The sequence below is a fragment of the Nomascus leucogenys genome, chromosome 4 (assembly GCF_006542625.1).
Source record: "Nomascus leucogenys isolate Asia chromosome 4, Asia_NLE_v1, whole genome shotgun sequence".
NCBI classification, from domain to species: domain Eukaryota; kingdom Metazoa; phylum Chordata; class Mammalia; order Primates; family Hylobatidae; genus Nomascus; species Nomascus leucogenys.
The window spans coordinates 18,340,742-18,366,972 of record NC_044384.1 but is presented as its reverse complement, the minus strand read 5'-3'; the positions used below and the strand labels follow the sequence as shown (position 1 = coordinate 18,366,972).

At 37.1% G+C, this 26,231-nt stretch overlaps 1 protein-coding gene and 1 non-coding gene across 3 annotated transcripts in view; both read left to right on the top strand.

Moving 5' to 3' along the window:
• Positions 1–26,231, top strand: part of CDH20 (cadherin 20) — a 216,579-nt gene that overhangs the window by 33,765 nt on the left and 156,583 nt on the right. The gene's annotated exons all lie outside the window — the stretch shown is intronic.
• LOC115834859 lies at positions 22,583–22,691 on the top strand. Its single transcript, XR_004029860.1, has one exon. It is a non-coding gene; the product is annotated as a U6 spliceosomal RNA (small nuclear RNA).

Here is a 26,231-nt window from a genome sequence, read left to right as displayed (position 1 = left end):
CTGTATGGTGCTAACATTACATACCCTATCTCCCATTAAACACAATTAGTAACCAATTGCATCAAAGTAAAAGTACACTATTTAATTAAAAAATCACTTTCAAAGACATGCTTGTGAAGAAGAAGACAGAAATGTCAAAAACAAAACAAAATCTATAAGCTGTAGAGGTCATATAAAGCCAGGCTGGAATACAGTAAAATAGAAACTAGTTCTTTTATTAAAAAAAAAAAGTTCCAAATAAGTTGGGAGTTCTATAAATCATGCTTTCCCATTCTACTAGTCACATGGAAAAGCTGTGCCTTGCACGTAGTAATTTAAAAACCTAGTTTCTGATAATTGATATTTTACTGAAAATAAGTCATAAGATACAGATAACTTGTAGGACCTGGAAATGTTCTATAGAAACTGGGATTTGGGATTTGGGTTCAAACAAACGAGCAAGAGGAAAAAGAGAAGCAGCATCACTTATTATGCAGGTCTACTCTGCATCTGGTGGATATGTATATTTCAAATAAGGCTACAAAGTAGAGAAGGAGGACTTACAAATATGAAACTAAGGTTCAGAAAACTTGCATGATTTGTACGAGGTCAAATACTTGTAGGGGTGGAATTGGAATATGAACTCAGGTTTATCTGACTGCAAAGCCCATATTCACCCCATGCAGCTTCCCTGGATCAGAACAAAATATCCAGGATGGGTTTTTAATCTCTTTAATTGTATGACAGACTTTTAATGGGAGTCTATAACTCGAAGCATAATATATATTCAAACTAAATAATCTAAAAATACCCAGCTTGAATGTTGATTACTATATACTGAGCATCATAGTTTTAGGCAATGTATTTTAAAAGAGGTGTATGTTCCATGTTTATATTGTCATTTCCTATCATTTGACCCAGGAGTCCCGTTACTGGGTATATATCCAAAGGAATATAAATCATTCTGTGGTAAAAACACATGCACAGGTATGCTCATCGCAGCACTATTCACAATAGGAAAGACATGGAATCAACCTAAATGTTCATCAATCATAGACTGGATATAGAAGATGTGGAACAAATACACTATGAAATACTATGCCATAGAAAAGAATGAGATCATGTCCTTCATAGGAACACAGATGGAGCTGGAGGCCACTATCCTTAGCAAACGAATGCAGGAACAGAAAACCAAATACCACATGTCCTCACTTATAAGTAGGAGCTAATTGACAAGAACACATGGACACGTAGACGGGAACAATACACACTGGGGCCTAATGGAGGGTGGAAGGTGGGAGGAGGGAGAGGATCAGGAAAAATAACTAATGGGTACTAGGCTTAATACTTGGATGATGAAACAATCTGTACAACAAAGCCCCATGACCCAAGTTTACCTACGTAACAAACCTGCACATGTGCCTCTGAACTTCAAAATAAAAGTTAGATAAAAATAAAGTAAAATAAATTTCCAAGAGTTGTCCTTTAATTGTGACTAAAAATTTCTGCTCTCATGAAGAGAGTTAAAACTTCATGGGGTGCTTTTTCTGTTGTTTTGTCCATGTGATTTTCTTAGTAAGTCCTTTGTGCTAAGGAAATGAAACAATATCAAGTCTCCCATCTTGGGGCATAGGGTATGGTTTTTACAAAGACACTATCCTAAGTTCATAGGATGCTTGCTGCCTGACATGTCCTTTTCTAAAAGGCATTTCAGGTGTAATTTAATAACTTAGATAGCTTTAAAGTGAATATATCTATGCTTTAGGTCCAGGTAAGTCAAATAGCTACTGGATATAGAATAGTTTTCATAATTGATATTTTAAACGATCGCCATATTACTTCTCCTATATTAACATTTTTTTCTTTTCAACAAATTGTATATATTTAAGGTGTACAACGTGATGTTTGGTAAACATATACACTGTGCAATAATCACCACAAACTGATTAAAACAACTCATCACCTCACAGAGTTATTATTTTCATGTTTTTTTTCTTTTGTTTCGTGGTGATAGCACTTAAAATGTACCCTCCGCAAATTTCAAGTATACAATACAGTATTATTAACTATAGTCTGATTGCTGTAAATTGGATCTCCAGAATTTATTCATTTTGCATAACTGAGACTTGGTGAAAGAGTACAAAGTCTCAGTATTAATATTTTCTTTGCAATATTGGCTCTTTCAATAATAGATCAACATCAAAAGTATCTTTTTTGAAAAGTATTCAGTGACAAATCAATTTTTAAGTCGAAAACCATAATCAGGACATTCTTTCTAAATAGTGATGGTATTTTCTCCAACTATAAAAAAGTTAGACTAGGCATGTAGCCCCTGAAATAGTTATTGATGGTAATAAAATCTATATTACTGAACAACAAAGGAACATTTTTAATACAACTCTTTGTTGATGGGGCTATGATCTCAGATCAGAGCTTCTGGATTAAGAATCAATTTTAACAACAAGAAATAGTCTTTTAAAAGAGAGATTATCTTCCCTTGCATTTATGTTTTCTAGGTTTTAAAAGGAGCAGAGAGGATGAGTAACCTGTAATTAACCTGCTGTATTTTCAAACTTCTCATTAATCAGAGCGCTTTCCCTTGTACCTGATGAGACAGAGCAGCAGGGTAATATTTCTTCATTAGTGTTGGTTGACTTGTTTTTGGTTTTTGTTTCCTACTGAACAAAAAATTAACTGGTGATGATGAAATGGTATCTGTCTTGAATTGTCCGTTGTTATAGGTGCTGTATAGCAAATCACTACAATCTTCTTTGAGGTTGTTATCCATATATTGAAACATGATATTGAGTGAATTAAAGAGGCTGGATTCAAGAAAATGAGGTCACACATACTTTGGAATCCATTTATATGCAATGTCTTATATATAAGGATATAAAGTATGCATTGTCTTAGATATAAGGAGAAAAATCTTTTAAATAAAATTAAAGAGAAAAATGAGGTATTTTCTTTCCAAAAGTATCCATGCCCTCTGTGTCACTACACAATAATGACTGACGGCTGCCCAGAGGGTTTGGTCTCAAGAAAGGCTGACAAATAGCCAAAAGAAAAGTAGCTCATTAGGAGTTAGAGAGCAATGATCTTTCATATCCTACAGCTAAATTTGTGACAAATATGATTATTGGCCTTATATTTTCCAAATGGTCTTCCTTCATTCATTATGGTATAGGAATACACGCCCCACTGCAAGTCAGCATCTCTTATAGATGACTCTAGTAGAGGATTTCTAGGTAGCAGGTAAATACCTTGATTACTCAGAAATGTACTAACTTCTAAAACAATATTTTAAATGCAGTCATTTCTCCCTCATACTTTAAGGTTATGTTCTTACATATCCCTGTGGGAGTTAGATTGCAAGTTGAAGAAACTATCACTGTAGTAAAAACATGAGATTGGAGTTTATAGTCAGGAAAGAACCTATAGGAGCCCTTCTACTTTTCACTCACACAATATATGTGTATGTAAATAGTGTGCACTAAATAAAAGTTATTTTTAAAGTTTTATACATTTTCAAATTTGAAATAATGGGTACTATACTGTTAATTTATATTTGTCTTTCCTAGTGCTCTAGAAGTTTTTCAGGATTTCTTCTCCCCACAATTTTACTAAATTCATTTCATTTTGTCCTAAATTTCATTTTGTTCTGTTGCACAGAATACCCATGCTAAAACATCTTTGTGTCTATTGATCCTTTCAAATGCTCAACTCATTTTTAAGTTTGATAATGCCTTATCAATAAAAGAAAAATATTTATTATAAAGTAACAGGTATTTCAGCATGTAAATACTCAGGAAATACTTTATCAGAAGACAAAAAATATTCCCAGAAATTATTTAAATTCTCCCTAGGGGGCAATATCTACCCCAATAAGAACCTCTAATTCTGACCAGAGGTCAGTCAACTGTGGCCCACTGGTTGTTTAACTAGAACCCACAAGCTTAAGAACGGATTTTCATATTTAAATGGTTGGGAAAAAAATCAAAAGAGTATTCTGTGACATTAAAAATTCTATAAAATTCAATTTCAAGTTCTGTAAACAAAGCTTTATTGGAAAACAGCTACGCTTGTTCATTTATGGATTGTCTATGTCTGCTTTTGTTCTGTAACTGCAGAGTTGAGTAGGTGTGACAGAGACTGAGTGGTGCACAAGCCTAAGGTATTCCCTATCTGGCCCCTTATAGAAAATGTTTGCAGACCCCTAATTTAGACTAAAACTTCCCCCAATACATCATCAAGTTGTATATTCTCTGTCCATGATAATCCTATGACAAAGCCTATGCTATGAACAACCTCTTACTGATAGAATGTAATTCTAAGGCAGGATTTTACTTTATCTTTTTATCTTCCCCCCACCCCACCCCCATCTCAATGTATCTAACTTTTCTACTTTGGGGTTTTGTTTTGTTGTCTTGTTTTAATTCTCTCCAGTAAGAGTGACTTTTATTGTGCATAAAACCCACAGATTGCTGACCCTATTCAGTAATAGATTATATGTATTTTATATCCCATAATGACTATTACCTGAGACTACTTCACCTAACTGCCAGAAATGCGTCCTCAGCAGATTTCAAACTATTGTTCAGGCCACTGCCCTCCATCTTCCCTCATGGCACTGCCCCAACGCCCACTCTGATTTTGAGTTGTTGACTATTCTTCTCCAGGGCTCCTTCCAAAGCATGGGATACACCTTAATTCCCCACCACACGTGTGCATGGAACCAAGTCTTTAATGAAGGCTCAGGGATGACAGAAGAAAGTATAACACAAAACATAACTAACAACTGCTACTAGAATGGCTACTTTTAAACCTGCCCAGAACCACTCATTTCCAGGAAATCACCACCTGCCTCCTCCTTGCCTTGGCATCTGGGACCAACTGAGACCCCATCAGATGTGGAGGAAGTTGCCCTCTCCAATACAGCACCCACTTCACATTTTATGTCATGTCTGGGAAGATCAACTTTCTCCCCAGATATTTATCTTCTCAAGGGAAGCCAGTTCCTCAAAGACAAGGGACTGAGTTGGCACCACGGCTCAGATAACAAAAGCCCAAGTCTTTCAATCAATACAGTTTTCCCAAAGTCTGAATTGTCTTCGATGCTTTGTCAGTCTTTTCTGTAAGATTGCTCTTCTCTCTGAGTCTCTCATGATCGTATCTAAATCAATTCATTATTTTCAGGCATACAACAGTCTGTATTCAAATTTAGAGTGTGTGCATATTCGGGCAGGAAGGGAAGGGGAAAGATTTTTCACCCTTGGTAGCCATATACCCAGTCTCCATCATTAAACATAACTCTTAACACCTCAGTGTGAAACGCCTTCATTGGGTTGTCTTGTCAACACTTTCAGAGAGTAGTGAGTAGGTGAATAACTAACTACACCTACCATCACAAGGGCTTCTCCAAAATTTAAAGAAACATAATCTTCCCCAATGAGGGGAAATTCCTGTAACTCTTTAAAAGGTCATTTTTCCATCTAAAAACAAAAAACAAAATAAGACTCCAGGTCCATTCTTTTGAATGGAAACTGTAACCAAAATTATTACCATTTACAAAAGAGTATATAGAAACAAACTTGTGTACATTACTTTCCCTATAAATGAAAATTATTCTCTTATTACAGAGAAATATTTTTATATTCTGCCTGTGTTTGTTTTTCAAAACATTAGGATGAGATCGACTAGCATTTTGCACAGAATTATCTACTCACCTTTTTCAAAACTTACACAACATTTTTATGTTTAAAATGTTTAAACCATTTTTAAACACTTTCAGAGTTTTTAGATTCTTACGGACTTGAATACCTTGGCTTCCAGCTGTGTGTTAAAGAGCTAATTTTGTCCTTGCAGTTTCAGATACAGGTCACTAGATGCACCTGTCTACACAAAGCAAGTGCAACCAAAAGACACAGTCTTAGTGCATTTTGTAAAGGGTGTTTCTTTCCTGGCTATCCACTCTGGGCACAACCTCTCATTTTATCATTTGTCAGTTTCTCCACCTAATTTACAAGTCTTTAGCAATCCCTAAAGAGGTTATTTTATTGTGGGTGTTTATAAGGACAATAAAAAGATTAGATCAGTTGAAAGTTACTGAACTCATAGTGCAGAGTAAATCTTACAGAATTTACTAAAATGTATTTAGAAATTTATGTCAATCAAGTAATATATAATGTGAATCTGGCTTTAATTCCCATCCCTATTCATCAGAGAGGCTAAGGGACATGTCTCATGGTGCACCGCTCTTCATCTGGGGTTCTGTCCAGGCCAGTCTACACTGGACCAGTCACTTCCTAGCATTAGAACTGATATAGCGGTAGCAGATAATCTTCAGGATTTGTCTATGGCTACTGATAGTTCATAATTGAAGTATTCACAGAAGGTGTTTAAAAGCTCTAACTTTGTTCTTACAACTACTGAAGCATTTCATGCAGTGCTGAATTCTGCAGGGTTCATCCTTCCACAGACCCTACAAATTCCTGTTCTAGTTGGAAATGCCTGGGAGTGGCTTCTTTCTCTCTCTTGGCTTATACAGACTACCTTAGATTTTAGTGAAAAGAAAGTTGCCATGCTGAATGCAGTGAAAAACAATCTCTTGTGCTACTTCCACCCTCCCTTCTTCCATCGCACAGACTTCCTGTAGGTCACTGAACAAGGAAGCTGTTTCATTCTTCAGTATTTTGTATGTGATATTCTCCACCTGGAATGCTTCCTCATCTTCCCCTTCCATCCATCTAATCAACTCCTTCTTCATCCTTTAAAGACCAACTCAAGTGTCACCCATTACCCCCTCCCCTCCCTAGGAGGTACTATTAATTCATTTAATAACAAACTTTAATTAACAGGATACCATATGCCAGACACTGCCCTTAAATTTTTTTTCTCACTTTTAATAATATCAGGAACCAGAACAACTATTTCACTACTACTGTCTTTAATCTCTTACATTTTCCAGGGCTCATCTTGTTTAAAAGAAAAAAGTTAAGTATCCAACTGCATTATCCTTCCACCACCATCTTTCTTTGTATAGACTTAATTATTTAAGTTTTATTTGATTAAGATTCAATGATTAAAATTTAACTATCAACATTTAAAATAACACCTAATAGTAACCTAATAGTACATTGACTGCTTAAAATATATGAATTATTGCATTTATTAACAAAATAACTTCATCTATAATTCTTAGAAAGGTTATTTATTCTTTCTTGCAGAGAATATTATAGAATTTGAGGCCCCTAGTAGTCTAGTGACTAGGATTTTGTTCCTTATTCTGATTTTCATATCAAATGTATGAAAGATACAAAGCAGCACTACTAAAATCACTTAAGGCAGCATTTCTACAAACCAACAAATTCCTTTATTTACAAAAAGGAATTAGGGTTATATATTTTTGTTGAATTTTTACATGTACATTTTTAGGAATTTTGGCTCACATTTTGATACAAAATTCACCTATCTGCTATTTTTTAGAGAGTTACTTTTCTCCAAACTACTAGTAGTACTGTTCACATTATCTAAGGGAGATTTCTAGCATTAAATATGGAACAAAAATGGAGAGCTTCTTAGATGCTGATTCTTTTGAAAACTGAAGTTTTCCAATTTGATATTTCCTTCAAAAAAGTTGCCTTTCATTGGACTTATCATTAGTTATTCTAAATTATTATTAAAAACACATATAATGTATATGTGAGACACACAGAGAGAAAATAAAAAGAGAAAATAAAAATAAACATATTAAAAACCTTAAGCCCTAAACTGTGATGGGATTATTGATGAGAAAAGGTACTCTGAAGACAGTTTCTTTATGAGTAAAATAAGTTTAGCATGTGTGTGTATTTGGAGGTATAACTTTAAGTTATTCACAAGATTCTTCTTATAACTTGTTAGCTATCTGAGGGTGTAACAGCTTTCAAAAGGTCAGGAATTGGAGATAATGGCTAGGAATAGGTGTGTATGCAGGCAGAGTCGGTTATGTATGGAGGGGAGGTATCAGAAGAGACAATAAGGTAAACTGAAGGATTCTTCTGCTGTTTCATTAAGAAGGATAAGTAGCTGTATTAGCTAGGCTCAATAAAGGCTTAGCTGATACGACCAGAAAAGTAGAGAATAATTTATTCTTCTTTCATGACAGAAAGTGAGGCAGCTCTGCTCCATGAGGTCATTCAGGGACACGAGTCCCTCCCAGCTTGAAGCCGTTAGAATTTACACGGTCAAAACGGATTCACCCCCATTGCCTTTTCCTCACCAGAAAAGTGAGAAAAGGAAGTCTGAACCAGGTAATTTCCTTCTGGGCAATTTATTGTAGAAGTTGTACTTAGTACACCCATTCACATTTCACTGGAGAAACAGAATTTCATGACCGTACTTAGCCACAAAGGAGTCTGGGAATGTGGCCTCTAGCTGGGCAGTCGAGCCCCCAGATAAACCCTATTACAATGGAACAGGGGAGAACAATAGGGAGAAAACCAGGAGGCAGCCTCAGTAGAACTGAAACACTAGACCTGGCCACATAAGTTTCCATTACGTGTACCTTGCTTGGGTATCATCAGACACGCAAAGCCTCTTAAGTGGCCAGCCTCTTAGCCCTCCTTCAGATTGTCCACCGAGAGCCCAATCCACTTTGAGTTTTTACTTGGCCGCATTGTTAAATCTTTGGTGACCACTTCAGAAATATATTTCTTAAATTAAAATGAACTAAAATTAATATTTTTAAATATTTTCCAACAAGTGCACACATCCCTTTTTTTAGTAAATAGAGTTTATTTGGCTGCCACCAAATCGAGATTAGGGATTCCTACCTCAGCGGCTCATTTGCACACTCTATCATGGGTTTCTCAATATTACGATATATCTGTTTTTTACATTGTGGGCCTACATCTTGAAGGAAGAAATTATGTATTGGATCTATGTGATGGTTCACTCCACAGACCTGCACATATTGGGCCACTTACTAACTCTTATACTAATTAGACTGAGTTCACATTCTGACAAATAATGACTTATTTAATTCACATTTTTGAAATGTCAGGACTTTAAGGAAGGGTCCACCCAAGCAGGAGAAATCTATACCTTTCTTAAGCTGAGAAAGTCTGTGGGGGACCCAGGAGTTCCTTTGATGTCCCCGTTTTCCTAGTAGATTCCCAAGGGTCAACAGGGCTCTCTGTTCACATCAGAAATGGCTAAAATACTGAAGAACAGATTGCTCACTATTGGCTCGTTCTACCCCAGGGGCAGATTAAATACTTGTATGGGCATTCTAAATTAAATTTTAATATAATAGGTGTATGAAACACCTTCATTTTCAAAATTCTGTGGACTTGGTTAGCTGATGTATTTGCCATAGTACTCTGGTGAAACAGAACCAATGGTAGACGTGTATCTGAGCCTGAGAAGTCTCAAGATCTGCAGGTAGCAAACTAGAGACCCAGAAGACTAATGGTGAAAGTTCCAGTCCAAGTTCAGGTCCAAAGTTGGGAGAAGACTGATGTCCCAGCTCAAAGACAGGCAGAACGAGCAAACTTCCCCCTTACACCGCCTTTTTATTCTATTCAGGCATCCAGCGGATTAGATGATGTCTGCTCGCGTTGGAGAGGGCAAGCTGCTTTACTCAGTCTAGTGGCTCAGATTTTAATCTCATCCAGAAACGCCCTCATGAAGACATCCAGAATAATGTTTGGCCAAATGTTTGGCACGCCACAGCCCAGTCAAATTGACATAAAACTAACCATTATGACTGGTGACTGTTCTTTTTGTCTTAGTAAAAGCTCTGATTTAGATCAAATGTGACAAAACTTTCAGGTAGATAATAAGGGAAATAGTTCTGCTTTTTTCAAAATTAATTTCTAAAAAACTGGCATTTGGTGCTTCAGCTTAGGTGTGACTTGGGGTGTATTTTAAGGAAACAACCACACTCTAAGCACAATTAATATGAGACACTCAGGGTTGTTTGCCAAGTATAGAATATATACTGCAAATAGTCTGAGAGGCAACATGTAGTGACTTAAGAAAATCTTATAATAAATTAACTGGTGGCTTTTTTCTCCCCTCTCAGTAGTTTTCCTATAGTATTAAAGACTTCCTGAGATTACTTAGATAAATATGATATAAAATTAAAATTTAAGAAGAAAATCTACAATTAGGTTTTTCCCCTTATGATATAAATTTCAGGCTTTTAGGCTGTATCTGTTGAAGTGATGTATAAAAATGATAATGACTCAGATATGGTTAACACAGATAATCAGTTTAGATAATTACCGCAGAAGAGTGGCTCTCTTTTATTTCAACTGGCTATTTTAATAGATCAGATAAGCCTAATAATACTCAAGCAATTTCTCCTTAATTTGTGCTGGGCACATAAAATTTCAACAGCTGTGAAGCATTATTATGCTCCCTTCAAATTTTTCTTAGGGCTCTCTGAGAAACGTGTAATGTTGAAATATTAATCGCTTTGTTGAGGATGCCAAACCTTAGAACAGTAATAGAAAAGTCCCTTCCCAGGATTGCACTGACTTCTCTGTATTCTGTATACAGAATATACAAACTTAGTGTCTTTTCTCTTTCTAGGCTCCACAATATAAAGCTTACTAGAGAAAAGGAAGTCTATGGAATATCCTTTAGGGCCACATAGACGGAGTATCTATTATTAACCAATAATTTTTGGTATTGTGAGATAGTTCCCAGTATGAATCCCAAAGATAAAGTTTTAGTGGGCATTAAGTAGCTAAGAAACCATCAGAAAGGAGCCCTGCCTGCAAAACTATGGGCTTGATGTTTACATTTATTTCCTCATCTAGTGTCTTTGTATACAAAATAGTATTGTTGGAGTGTCCTGATGTAATTTGCTGACTGATTCCAAGAGTTTCACATACATGAGATAACTATTACAATTGAGAAACCTGTGAAGAGGAGGAAAGCAGAGAGGTAGGTCTTTGATGGTTTCATTTGGATTTTAACATCCTTAACCATTCAAAATTAGACTTCAGGCCTTATAGCTACTCTCCCTCAGCCACTGAACCAAGGCAATAAGCAAAGTGCTTCTAAGGACTGTCAGCTTGTAGTTGATACAGGCAAAGCATCCTTGTCAGGATTCTTAATGCAGGCAGACACGCGGATGTTTATTTTAGATCATTTGCTCTGACAAGACTGTCGATTTGGAGTTGCTGCGACTATGGGTTAGGGAGGTACTGAAAGTGGCTGCAGGCAGATAAAACCCCCTGAAGGGGGCTTCAGGGGAGGAAGGCCAATATCCTCATGAAAAGTCTTCTTGAATTTATCCACAGTTAGCTTTGAGCTTGCAAAAACTAAAGTGAAATCAGTGTATTTTCAAGAGTTAATGCAATAAAGAAATAACCATGGCAATTTCCTGCATTTCATGAGACCGTGGAAAGAAAAGGGGAGGAGGTGAATTCAAACCGCACATATATATTATAAATACCATAGTAAAATTAAGTAAGAAACACTGGGAAGGGTGAAGTATATGGAAAACAGAGGACAAAGTATGGGTTGCTTTTTTGTTGTTGTTCACACAAGTAGAAATTGAAGCCAGTCCATATTTCCATGTTTTAATTTCTGCAACTTTTGTTGTAAAAATTATCAAGACAGCCGGGCACAGTGGCTCATGCCAGTAATCTCAGTAGTTTGGGAGGCCGAGGTGGGTGGATCACCTGAAGTCAGGAGTTCTAGACCAGCCTGACCAACATGTTAAAATCCCGTCTCTACTAAAACTACAAAATTAGCCCGGCGTGGTGGCACATGCCTGTAATCCCAGCTGCTTGGGAGGCTGAGGCAGGAGAATCGCTTGAACCCAGGAGGCAGAGGTCGCAGTGAGCCGAGATCGTGCCACTGCACTCCAGCCTGGACATGAGTGAATCTCAAAAAAAAAAAACAAGACTCAAGATTTAGAAAAAAGTCATCACAGAAATACTTCTTGGTCAGTTGGTAGCATATATTGCTGAAGTAAGATAAACGGCTTCTGATTTTGAAAAGCAGTTATTCTGCAGAAAGCATATAGCCATACTTTTAGTGTGATGAACAATGTGTTTACTATAAAATGCTAATTAGCCCTTCAAATTATTATTGTAATTATTGTTCATCTAAAGACATAAATCTGACAGCCCCTAAGGACAGGGGTGTTTCTCATTTTAAAGAAGCATGCTAAAGCACTTTTGTGCTTACCTATGTGCTTATTTTAAACTAAAACACACTTAAAAGAAAGAAGAAATTTAAATATCACCAAGTTGCCAGTCATTTGAAGAGGACAAAGATGCTTGGAGCTAAGAAAAGAGATTCTGAAACACACTGAAACTTGTAATTATAAGTAAGACATTATTTTTAGGCCTAACAAGCAGATTTAAAGGTATGTACTGTGAATTTCTCATTTAATCTCTGATCAGGCATTTTACTTGAGTACTCTCTGAAAGAATCACTGGGGCAAGAAATAATACAAAAAGTAATGTTACTCTGTTCCCTAAATATAGAAAATTTTGGAATGGGTCTATTTATTTGTAGTTCTTACAAAAGTCCAAAGTTATATGTCCTCAGGGTTATCTTGCTCTCCTATCCTCTCTGCCTTCTTTGAATAGAGAGGTACCACTCTAGTTGCCTGCAATAAATAAAATTATCTTGCTGCAAAGATGAAAAGCACATTAGAAATTCACCAATCATGTTCTAGGGGGAAAGTCAGTAATTTCAAGAAAGACAAAAGGGAGATGGATGTTAGAGAGGCAATCCAAAAATGTCTGATATACAAGACAATCCACCTTCATCAAAAACACCATTCAAGTTGCTCATTAGGAACCTGTAGAATCTCTAAGAGCTGCAAATATTGTCAGAAGACAGACCCTCATTTTCAGATGTCTGAGATTTTCTTGAACATCCCACAAGTTTAGCACATTCAAATGTTTAAAATAAAACTGACCTTCCCTCTCAAAAGTTGTTCCATCTTGTATATTCCGCATCTCAACACATGAGATCTCTTCTACCAATTCAAATAAACTGGAAATTTCAAAGCTGTCCTTGACCCTTCTTTTATTACTACCCCCCCAATATGGTCACAACTTCTGCTAATTCCATATTCAAAACGTCTCTTGGCTCTATCTCTTGCCCATCAATCCCATTTCCTTCCCCTAATCCATGCTGCATGCTCTACTGAAACGATGCCTTGCTGACTTCTAGACTTCAGACACATCTAACTCCAATCCATCATTTCATTGCTATTAAAATTGCAAACATCATGGGCTGTTTAAAATCACCCTTCAAAAAGTTTCTTATACTATCATTGATATAAAGCCTTGGATCACTTTGCTCCTTAAGTCTACACTTCAAAACATTCTTCTAAATGCATCATAGTAATTAGGCTAACAGGAAGAAAGATTACTTAAATTGAAGTGTTTGCTAAAGAAACTAGAGTAAAACGTAATGGCCAAAAAGTAGAACGAGAAAAGGGCTCTGGAGTCAAGAAGTCCTGGACTGTTTCAGCTTACTACCTGAGGGTAGATTCATCAAATCCCTTAACCTCCCAGTGGTAGTTTTCCACTCTTAACATGGGGAATATAGTACCCACTTTGGGAGCTGTCCAGGGCTTTAAATGTGTTAACAGAGTTAATTATCTAATGTAGAATGTCAGATCTCAACACACAATTGCTATTATTATTCTTTGTAATAGGCGCTTCCAAAATTGTGATTTTTCTTCCTTATCCAAAACTAAACCTATTGCAGAATTCATACTCGGTGATGGTATACAATTCTAATAAGTTTTATTCTGATTTTCCAGCCCAAATCCTCTGAATGGCAGCAAATTGAAAAGGAGGAAGAATGAAAATGGTGAGAAATAGTAGATGACAGCAGGGAAGCTTAAGGAGACATGTTAATGTACAGATGTAAGAACTCAAAATGAACAGTAATAAGGCAAACAGCCCTTGCTAGCCCACAGGCATCCACCATGTAAGGCACGAAGAAAGAATATAATATGGTGGTGAACTCTGGCAGCATGAGTTTGAATCTCAGCTTCTCTGCTGACTAGATTACGGTCTTGGACAAGCTTCTCAATCTCTCTGGGCCTCAGTTTCCTCCCTGTAAAATGAAGGCAATCATGGCACCTATGACATAGAGTTATATTTAAGTAAACATAGAAGTAAATAACTTATTTGCTGAAAGGCCCTTAGAACAGTGCTGGACCCATAATGAATGACCACAAAAGCACTTACTTCTTATATTATTATAGCACAGTATCATCAATAATGCTTATCTGAAAGACTGAACCATCAAAAAGTTCAACTATGTTCTGTATCTTCTATTTTTAAAGAGAAGTGGCAATATCTTTGAGAATTAGTTCAATCAAAAATGTTACATTCTGGCCAGCCGTGGTGGCTCACGTCTGTAATCTCAGCACTTTGGGAGGCCGAGGCAGGTGGATCACCTGAGGTCAGGAGTTCAAGACCAGCCTGGCCAACATGGTAAAAACCCGTCTTTACCAAAAATACAAAAATTAGCCAGGCATGGTGGCATGGGCCTGTAATCCCAGCTACTTGGTAGACCGAGGCAGGAGAATCGCAGGCAGAGGTTGCAGTAAACCTAGATCACGCCACTGCACTCCAGCCTGGGAGACAGAGCTAGACTCTGTCTAAATAAAAAAATAAAAAATACATTCTAATGAAGGTCTGGTGCTTAAGATAGAAATTTTCAGTTATCTGAAATATTTACATATCTGAAATTCTACTGAGAGTAACAGAAAAATGAGATACTACATTTAGAATCTGAATTTTTAAGTTGATATTATTTTCAGTACATTAAAAAGAGTCATTTTGTTTTTCCATGCCTCCAGAATTGAAAGGAGAGACAGACTCTTTTGAAAAGAGTTCCTGAGCACGGCCATGGTGAGGCTCAGCCTCAGTGGAACTTTCTAGGATGGGGAAAGGGAGAAGCTGAAGTAGTAGGGGAAGAACGGGACATGATTCAAATGTTCCTAAGTGACCTGAAGATCCCATATATGAGACTGCCAGATCTCAGAAGAGGCCTCTCCTACCATGCACACAAGTGTGTCACAGACGCCTTTCTTCTCTTTTCTGAAAAGAAACCACAAAACAAATCTACTTATTCCTGTTCCCTTAATTGAGAGAAACGGGGTGGTGGATCTCGAATTTTTACAGATGGGTGAAAATGGCTTACAAAACTCTTGTGAATAGACTGTCTCAGGCTACCAGGTATCTTCACGTTAGAGACCTTTAAAAATAGTAAATCATTCCAAAAATGCTGCACTGAATGTTCAATCCAAAAGAAGATTAAAATCATTTATCATCAGCATTCATAACTTTTTCATTATATCTCATCAGGAGAACAAAAATAAGAATTGTATTGATAAATGGCCTCAGTTCAGGCTAATTTTGACAATAAGTTAACATAGGCTTCAATATTTCAATCTCAATTTTTGGAATAAATCTTCTGAAGGTAGAAAGAAATGCCTGCCCTATGCCGAGAAAACTTAAAACCAGTGTGCCGTCTTACAATGTAGCATCTTTTCTCAAGTAATCCCTCCCAATAATATTAGAAAACCTAAACAAAAAGGTTGCTAGGACTTTGTAGCCAAAAAGATTGGCTGACATTGTCTTTTGACTATAGTTGTGAGCAGTAAACAAGTATCTGATAGGTAATTCGAGGAGATACTGATTTTATTTCCTAACAGAATCTACAGGATTCTTTTAGCATTCATGGCTTAGCCCCAAATAATAACCAATTTTTACATGGAAAACATCCAGCTTAAGGATTATTAAAAGCCCAACATTAATATTTCCCTTTAAAAAAACTAAAAAGCAAATTTGAGAGCATATAAAAATAAAAATCCACTGAAGCCAAGTACTTTATCCCATCAGTACAAGAATATCTATTAGTATTAAGCGTGATATGATTAGCTCAATAAATACAAGGAATTTCACAAAATTCCCATTTTTTTCTAAGAATAGCAAAAATAATGGCTGACATTTATTAAACACCTCCTAGTTTCCAGGCCCTATGCTAAGGGGTTTAGATGCATTATCTCCTTTTACCATCTCATTAACCCTATCAAGAAGATAGCATCACAGACTCCATTTAATAATTAATGTTTAGAAACACTAAAGAACATGCCCAACATCTTACCTCCAAACCTGCCTTTAATTCGTCATAATATACAAATTTTATTTGTAGTAGAAAAAGGAATATAAGTCAACAACTTTAACATAAACTATACTTACCTTAAGCTGACAGCCAATATCTACTAATGGCGAACAAAAAAAATCTGTGCTTACTATCACCATGATTATGTGAGACTGTCAGTAAGCTCTTGTTAACGCAATAAGACAGAACAAAAAATAAAGCAGATTTAAACATAGAAAAGAAACAAGAATATAGATTAAAATACAAATAAATATCCATACTTAGGAAGATACTTTCTTTTATTGAAGGAGATACATTTTCTAAGCATAAATATATGAAAGGAAATACATACCAATGATATATTTCACTACACTCAAAACATCAAAATCAAAAGGCAAAAATAGACAGTAAAAATATATAATATCAATGAATATAATGGACCATACCTCAAGGAAAAAAATGAAAAGGCAAAAAAAAAAAAAATTGTGGGAAAAAAACCTTACAGTAGTTATGAAGAACACAAAGACCCCGTATAAAAGATATTAACAGTTTACACCTGGGCATGGTGGCTCATGCCTGTAATCCTAGCACTTTGGGAGGTCGAGGCGGGCAGATCACAAGGTCAGGAGTTTGAGACCTGCTGGCCAACATGGTGAAACCCTATCTCTACTAAAAATACAAAAATTACCCGGGTGTGGTGGCACGTGCTTGTAGTCCCTGCTACTCAGGAGGCTGAGGCAAGAGAATCACTTGAACCTGGGAGGCAGAGTTTGCAGTGAGCCGAGACTGCACCATTGCACTGCACTCCAGCCTGGGCAACAGAGTGAGACTCTTGTCTCAAAAAAAAAAAAAAAAGATATTAACAGTTTACATAGAAAATGCAAGTGGATTAATATGTAAAAAAAAAATTAACTTCACTAGTAATTGAGTGTAATCTTAAAAAATAAGGTATGCTTTATACCTACCAAAATAGCAAACATTTCAAATATTTTTTGAGGATATACTGCAAAAATTACTTGTAGAAGGGTTAATGTCTCTAACTTCTCTGGTCAGAAATTTATTAATAAATACAGACTCTTAGACACTTCCTATCCTTTGCTATGGTCTGAATGTTTGTGTTTCCTCAAAATTTGTATGTGAAAACCTAATCACCAAGGTGAGGATATTTGGAGGTGGGGCCTTTGGCAGTTGACTTAGCAGTTGATTAGGCCCTTTTATAAGGTCACACCGGGATTAGTGCCCTTTTTAAAAAAGGCCTGAGAGAGACACTCTCACCCTTCCTTTCTTTTGAGGTCTCATGGAGAAGGCACTGTCTATGAACAAGGAACTGAATCTGCCTATGATGTGATTTTGGACTTCTCAGCCTCCAGAACTGTGAGAAGTTAATTTCTGTTGTTGATAAGCCACCCATTTGTGATATTTTGTTGTAGAAGCCCAAACTAATTAAGATACCCTTTGGTGTAATAATTCCTGTGATACATATTTCCCCTAAGGAAATAATTAAAATTTGGACAATAATTTATATAGAAATATATTCTTTGAAATTTTATATCTAGCATTGAAAAGAATGAAACCAGCCTAGCTATTGAACAATAGAAGAATGGTTAATTTTATTTCATCCTTTTGACAGAATGTTAAGCTTTTAAAATGTTTGAATATTTACTTACTTAAAATGATCTATCTCAAAATGTAAATATCAAAAGCTAAATTAAAAAGGATAGAATATTTATACACAATATGATCTCATGTATCTGTATATTAAGAGAAAAAGATTGAAAGTAAAATATATGAAAATGCCGTGAGTCAGTATTTCTGTGTGGCAGGTATATAGTTGATTTTCATTTACATTTTTATCCATTTCTACATTTTACAAAGTTTCTACAAGGAACTGTTATAACTCTGATACTTAAAAAAAGTCATAAATGCGAAAGTGCCTAAATTAATAGTATCCTATAGATGAATAACCTGGTACCATCTCAATTTTTGTCAGCCAGGAACTCTGGTATTAGTGATCTATTTTCATCCATACATCTATTCAACCTTCACAAATAAAACAACTTCCATGTCATTGTTGATGTTCATTAGAGTGAACTAATGCTAATGACCAACAGTGTGGTCCTGATGGCAAGCATGCCTCTCAGACTGCAGTTCTGGAGCCCAGCTTTGTTACCACGGCACAGACTGTCAGTCCTACCAAAAGAAGTAGAGAATGGAAGAGTGGGAAGCCGGAGGTAGACAATTGCCAAGGTCTGAACTCAAAGTTGCAGCAACATGTTCTTCAGTGCAATGATGAATCTGTCAAGGCAACATGGTACTCGTTCCTGATTACCCTCAGGAACTGTGAGAACCTACAGGAGCATGTCTTCACCATTTGGGATATGTGTCAGTTTGCTCAATTCAATAAATAACCAGTTGTCACTCAACAAAACAGTTGGAATTCATTAAAGTCTGCTAAATTTTGTGATAAGGACACATGTGATTTCCAGAGTCAAGTGCCTTCATGAAATACTTTCCAAACAAGCTTGTCCATACTTTGAGCAAACCCCTTCTTTATTCTAAATATCTACAGAATTGTGTGTGTATACATAGACATCATTATATGTCTGCCAGCCAACTACACTGTACATCGAGTCATACAGAGACAGAGAGATTTACAGTCTTATAGTGCTTTGAAATCAACAATGTCTACCCAATTAAACTCAATGCTTGTCCATGGTGGAGGAAACATTAAATGAATTATTTCAAATTCTAAGCATTGATTGTATAGGGGCAATGGATAAGTGAAATTATTACTTTTCATTTTAAATTCTGTTGCATTTTCCCAAATTTTGTCTCACTGAGTGTATGTTACTTTTATAGTGGGGAAAAAAAAAACCCTTACAATATTTAATGTTCTCTGCCCTTGCAGAAATTAATACCTGGCCAGGAAGACAGATTTTACAGCTAGCTATATGGTAGTGTAAAGAGTGCTATACCTACTGTGCAAAGTTCTAGGGGAGTTCACAGGGGAAGGAGAAGATTAATTCTGTCCAGGAAGGAGGAGGCGCCATGAGGATGAGTGAGCTAAACAGAGGAAGCAGTTTATGAAATGAGCCTTGATGGATGAGTAATATTTTTATCTGGCCAAGAAGAGTGTTCCAAGAGAAAGATCAGCATGTAGAAACTCAAACATGAGAGTACAGAACATACTAGGGGAAGGACAGTTAATCTGGAGTGATAGCCCTTATCTGATGTGGCAACCCCAATTGTCAACCCCTTCCAACTCAATGTTTAGTCTTGATTAACTTTTAATTTCTCAATATGCATTTGGGTTAAAGCTGATTTCTTATTTTACCATGGTTCACAATAAGTAGGACTGCATGCCTCATCTGTCTCAATCTGAAGATTATTTCAAAAACGAAACTAATTTCAAAATTAAATGGATTTAAGTGTTCAGCCGATTCATTTGATTTGCATTTTAGAGATTTCTGTTGAGAAATTATAATGATTCCTCACAGCTTATTATTTTTCACAATCTGATTAAAGGTTCTTAGCTAACTCAGGTGTGGAAAAACATTTAGGCAAACACTTTTAAGTGGTTTTATGACATGCGTGTGGATGCAAACAGTAATACAAGTTAGAAATTCTTTCTGGCATTTTAGTCAGAATCTTCCTGAACCAACAGAAAGCCAGGTGAGGGAAATCATTTGATGGCAACAAAAGGACTGGGGCTCTCATCTCTGCTCCTCCATCTACTAGGCAAGAAATTACAGCAAATGATAAACCCTGAACCTTGTTTTCCCATCCGTGAAACAAACATAATAGTACCATACACTCTTTACTTCACAGGACAATTAAAATCACATCAGGTAGCACATGCCATAGTTTATGCAATTCTTAAAGACCTTAGAGATCATCTTACGAGGTCTATAAATTTTGCTCCGAGAAGCTCCATTCAGGGTCCCCTCACAGCAAAATGAAGGCAGGGTTGAGACAGGCTCAAGGACACTGCTGCAGGATGGGTGGGGCTCCCCCTCTCACATCTCTACTTTCATCTGAGGAGTCCTCGATTACCTGCTTTACACAGTAGGCTCCAGAAAACCTTTCATACGAAGAAAATATCCAACAGTTTAAAAGGATTGAAAACCACTGATTTATCCCAGTTGGCTCATTTTACAACGAGAAAAGTAAAACCCAGAGAAGCTAAAGAACTTCCCCAGCTTTAAGTAACTACAAACTGGCAAGGCAGATGATTGAATCCAAGCCTTCTGTTTCCAAGTTCAATGCCTTTCCTACTATACCATATGGTGAAGTTACACAAATATTACATACTGACATGGAAGTACTAAGAATCAGGACGGTTTTGTATAGGAGATATGACATCACCTAGACAGTATGAAAATTCTATTTAGCAATATAAAATGAATTTGTGTACTTATTCAATAAATATTGTATCATATATGTCCCAGACATTGTTGTAAGCACTGATTTCAGCCCTATAAAATTCAGTTTCCAACAAAGAAGTTATGACATCTAAGCTTAACACTGGAATAAAACATCCCCATTTTTGCTGAAATGGATGAATAATTAGTATAGTAGTATAAATGTGGTTACTGCCCATGCAAAAATACCTCTTTATTTTCCATAGTGAAATAAACACTAATCTGCTTGTATTTGGGCCTACTCTTTCTAAAATTTATATTATTAATTTGCTCCTTCTATCAAAAGCTAACATGCCACTTGTGGAGTACATTCCACCTACTTTCACCTTCATGGAGCTGGATCCTGCAAGCATCCCCTTTCTCTTCCGTAAATTTATTTTCTCTCTTTCTGGTGATCATTTTGCAGCACATAAATATGCTCCAGTGACAGTCATCTTAAAAACAAAACAAAAACCTTCCTTGCCCCCATGACCAACTGTCACTCAATTTCCTTTCTTCCTTTCCAAGCAAGTATTTTTGGAAAGACTTGTCTGCAGTCACTGTGGCCTTCCCACCCTTACCCCCACCCCATCTGTTGTGAAAGGCAAGCTCCACTGCTTCTCCCCTCTGGAATATGAGAACAGGGATCCTGCCCATTCACCATGTATCCCAGCACTCGAAACAGCACCCAGCATATGCTTAGCTCAGTAAATATTTGTGGAATGAATAAATCATCTAGAACCATATAGTGATTTAGTGAATTACATAATATACAGCTTGCCCATTTCTCATATATTTCAGAAAGATAGGTCACAATATATGCCAAATTGTACTTGATTGCAAATTAAATTACTTTAGACACTATTTGAAAAAATTTGTAATGACCCAGAATGCTAGAGTAAAGCAAATGTATAAATGCAATTTAAGTCCTACCAAACTTGCGACAGGATATTTTTGTATAAGTTGGGAAAATAATTCTAAAATCCATTTTGAAGAATAAATATTTAAAAATAACCAGGAAGACTTGACAAAGAAGAATAATGTGGATAAAACTGCACTGCCAGATATAAAAACTGTGTTACAAAATAACAGTAATTAAGACAGCGTGAATCTGGCACAGGGGATGAGAGATCAAAAACAGAATACAGAGTTCAGAATTGAGCTCAAATGTATTTGGGGATTTGGTAAATAAAAAAGATAGCATTTCTAATTAGGGAAGGAAATAGTGGTTATTTAAGAAAAGGTATTAGGATAATTGCCTAGGTGCTTGCTAAATAAGTAAGTATCCCCCCCTTACCCCTCACACTGAATTCCAAATAAATTCATAATAGAAAATAAAGCATTGGAAAACCTTTTTCTAGCCTTGGAGTGAGGAAGGCCTTTTGAATATATCAACAAAACTAGACCCATAAAGAAAACCACTGACAGATGACAGATGCTACTTAGAAGTGAAAAAAATATATATATGGTAAAAGCAGAACAAAGTAGAATAGGAAACTCTGTCAACAAGATTAAAAGGTGAACAAAAATCTAGCAAACACTTTTGCTAAGTACATATGACAAAGGGTTACAAAAAAGTTATGTTTCATCAACAGGGAAAAGAATATCCTGAGACATAAATAGGCAAAAGAAATAGATAATCTACAAAATAATAAATATAAATGGTCAGTAACCACATGAAAAGATGGCCAGTCTCATGAGTAATCAGAAGAATGCAAATTAAAATACTGAATTTTGTTTACCTATTAGCCAGCTAAAATTAAAAAGATTGACAATACACTGGGGTTTGAAAGGGGATAGACAATGGAAGTCTTATGCGCTATTAGTGAGAGAATAAACTAGTATGTTTCTGAGAGTTGGTTTGGCAACTAATATAAAATATCCATTAAGGGAACAATCAGACAATTAATACATAATACAATTTGCAGAGTCATTTGTAATTGACAAAAAGTCCATCAGTAGGAGATTATTGAATATGTAATAATTGATCCATACAAGGAACTATCACAGAGACCTGATTATGGAGATCAACATTTTTGAAATGTAGAGACAGACCCACAGTGCTCGCTTCAGCAGCACATATATACTAAAATTGGAATGATACAGAGAAGATTAGCACAGCCCCTGCGCAAAGATGACACGCAAATTCGTGAAGCATTCCATATTTTTACAAACCTGCACGTCCTGTACATGTATCCTGGAACTTAAAATGAAAAAAAAAACAAAGAAAAGAAAATATAATAATCCAATAAAAAATGAAATCAGGCAAAAATTAAAAAAAAAATAAAAAGACAGAGATTCACAATATGTCAAGTGGAAAAAGCAGATTCTAAAACTATTCTACCTCAGTATTTCTTGACCCAATCCCCTTCCTCCATCTCCATCATTACTCTGCAACATCCTGTCTCTCCTGGTCCTCCAGCCTCCTCTCATGCCTTCCTCCTGTTGATCTTCCACACTGCAGCTGTGCGGAAAGTCTTACAATGCTAGCATCTGAATCTTTTGCCCCTCACTTAAAAATTGTAATAGCTTACCATTGCTCAGAAAGGTTACTGCCCTTGCCTGATCTGCTCACACCTTCAGCCCTCTCTCTTGCCTCTCTCTCCCACTTGCTCTAGTGACCTTTTCGGTTCTGTTCCCACCCCACCCCACCCCCCACTCCAACCTTGCTCCTTTGCACTTGTTCTCTGTGTGAAAGCTTCTTGCTCACACTCCACCCCCCATCTCCACATTGTGCCCATTAATGCCTCTAGACCTTTATGCACTCAGCACAGATGTCATGTCCTCAGGGAAGTCTTCCCTGTTTACCCACTCTAAATCAGCTCCCCTTTTGTATACAGTTGGTATCTGCAGATGCAGAAGCTGTGGATACAGGCTGGCTGTAAAGGACTCGAGGGGTTGAAGTATCCACAGGGAGTCCTGGAACCAGTCCCCATGGACACAGAGGACAGGCTGTAGTCTCACAGTTCTCTTCCTTCTTCCTCACTCACCTTGTTACAGCTTGGAATTATGTATTTCTAGATTACATCATGACTATCCATCTCCCTCCCCATGCTGAGGACAAGGACCATGTCTCTTTTCCTCATCATTATATCTCTGCTACATATTAAACACATTTTAGAGACTGACATGATCAGACACTGAAGCATCTCGAGTGAAGGAAGGAAAGGCTAGAATAAGGATTTGCTACTCTATTACTTGACAACTGATAAGAAATAGATGAAGAGCTATAAGAACTTTTTAATTACTATGGCAAAAAATGTGGATAATTCATCACGAATTTTGAACCATGAAAGCAGTAAGGTATTTTTTTCCTAGTATATTTGTCCTTCCCAAATCAGAGACTCAGTGGTGCACTGTCTGGCTGTTGCACCTCACTTCCAGAAACGAGAGGGCAGTCTCATCCCCAGTGGCAGGATCACTGCCCAGGTCAAATTTACAGCAAACTCTGGAATTCTGATGCTGAGAACCAGACCCTCTTGAACCTAGTGGCCTTATTTCCTAAATGCCGTCCATAATGAAGCCAGTTTTATTTTCCATTTGTAAACTACAAATCAGAAATTCAATGTTGAATTGATTCCAGATTTCTTCTTCTTACTCTCTGTTGCCATGTTCCTAAGATAGTCTCACTTTCTTGAAAAATTTCACTATAAACCAGAAAAGGGGAAGATCAACTACCCCTTCATCTTCTTTCTCTTTTCCTAGGCTTTCCACACCACACTTCACAGTGCCCACCAAATCCAGGCATACCCACCTAGGAAACTCAGGATAGACATTTTGCTTCCCACAGTTATCAAGTGGCTCCCAGCTCAACACTGTATTTCTAAAATTTGGAATTGTCAATGTTTATCTGTCAATGCAGTGAAGAATCCAGGCCTTTGCATAGAGCCCAGCCGTTTCTCCCAGGTAGGCTACTCTGACCTCACTTAAGAAGGTGAAGGATATTTGAAGAAGAAGACTGCAGTGGTTCAAGGTGGCTAGTGGTTTTATTTTTTAAGGATGCAAGAAACTTACAGTGTATTTTGGCATCAAATACAAATTACATAAATTGTGTATAGCTGTAGGCAGATTGGCACCTGTGGATAGTAGGTGGTTGAAGATTTATAGTCAATATTTAGTCAACAGCTCAGTCACTGTCATAGAAATGTCTCTGACTTCTTTTAAACATTATTTGCCGCTTCAAGTTCATAAGTTTAGGTAACCATTTTCCTGACCAGTTATATAAAAATAATTTTTAAAATAATACATCTCAAAGACATTTGACATAATAGAAAATGGGGCTGGATGTGTGTTTATATACATGGTGTAATTGAAAGAGCATATTTCCAGTTGGCAGACCTGCAGCAGGCCATTTAACATTTCTAGAACTAAGATTCCTTACCTGCAAAATTTAAAAATAAACCAAATTAGGTCCAAAGCCCTACTCTCCTTCTCATTAATTTTTAAATTTACATAATAATCTGATGGTATCTCACAGCATTAATCAGATCTGACTTGTGTTTTAGACATCTGAGTTTGTCATACTTTACCCACTCCCTCTACCTCCCCCAAGTTCGGCCCTGGAAGCCAGGGATTTTGTTTCATTCATTTGTATGTTCCCTGCTATACCCAGAAAGTGCCTTGAATGCTCAGGTGCTCAGAACAGATTCCCAATCGAATGCGAGTGGCCAGGAGTGAGCAGTGCCCCTAACACCACAGTTATATAGTCTGGATTGTCTTCCCCAAATTCCATTGTTGAGGTTCTACCCTGCAGGACCTCAGAACACAACTTTATTTGGAAATAGGGTTCTTACAGATGTAATTAGTTGTTAAGATGAGGTCATTAGGGTGGGCCCTAATCCAATATGACTGGGTTCCATATGAAAATGGGAAACTTGTGCACAGACACACACACACACAGGAAGAATGTCATGTGAGGATGAAGGCAATGATTGGGGCGAGGCTTCTACACCCCAAGGAATGCCAGTGATCACCAGCAAATGTCCAGAAGCCAAAGGAGAGGCTTGGAACATCCCTCAGAAGGAACCAACCCTGCAGACAACTTGATCTTGGAATTCCAACCTCCAGAACTGTGAGACAATAGATTACTGTTGTTTAAGCCACTCTGTCTGTGGTACTTTGTTACTGCAGCTCTAGGAAGGAATATGCTCACTGCTTTACCACTTGCTGCCTCAATGGAGGTAGAGCAACGAACTCCTCAGGGCCTCCATGGTGTTTACCAATGTTGCTGCCAGAGGGCCGAGCCCACCTGGCAGTTGTCACCAGTATCTTCATCCTCATACAATCTCTGCATCTGACTACCTCCCTCACCCTGTCTCTCTCCATCCACCCTCCTGCTTGGCCTTGGGGTATTTCAATATTCTCCACCTTTTCTTAGAATGGTCCTTCCACTTCCTTGCCCTAAGAGGAACCTGTGTTCCCCTAGAGGAAACCACTGTCTAGAATCTGCAGCTACCTTCAGTGGAGACTATTGGTCATTCACACTCCTCATGCCTCAAGGCCAAGACTTTGAGTTGTTCAAGACTGCTTCTTCCTCTTCTCCTTGCAAAACCTCCCACTTCTTTAAGGTTCACACTGTACCCTCTGCCCTCTGTCCGCTGGCCATAGTTACATCATTCACAGATACTGAGAGAAAAGTGGTAAAGAATGCAGGCTCTGGGGCCAGGCTGTCTGGGTCTGAGAACTAACAGACTTGACACTCACTAGCAG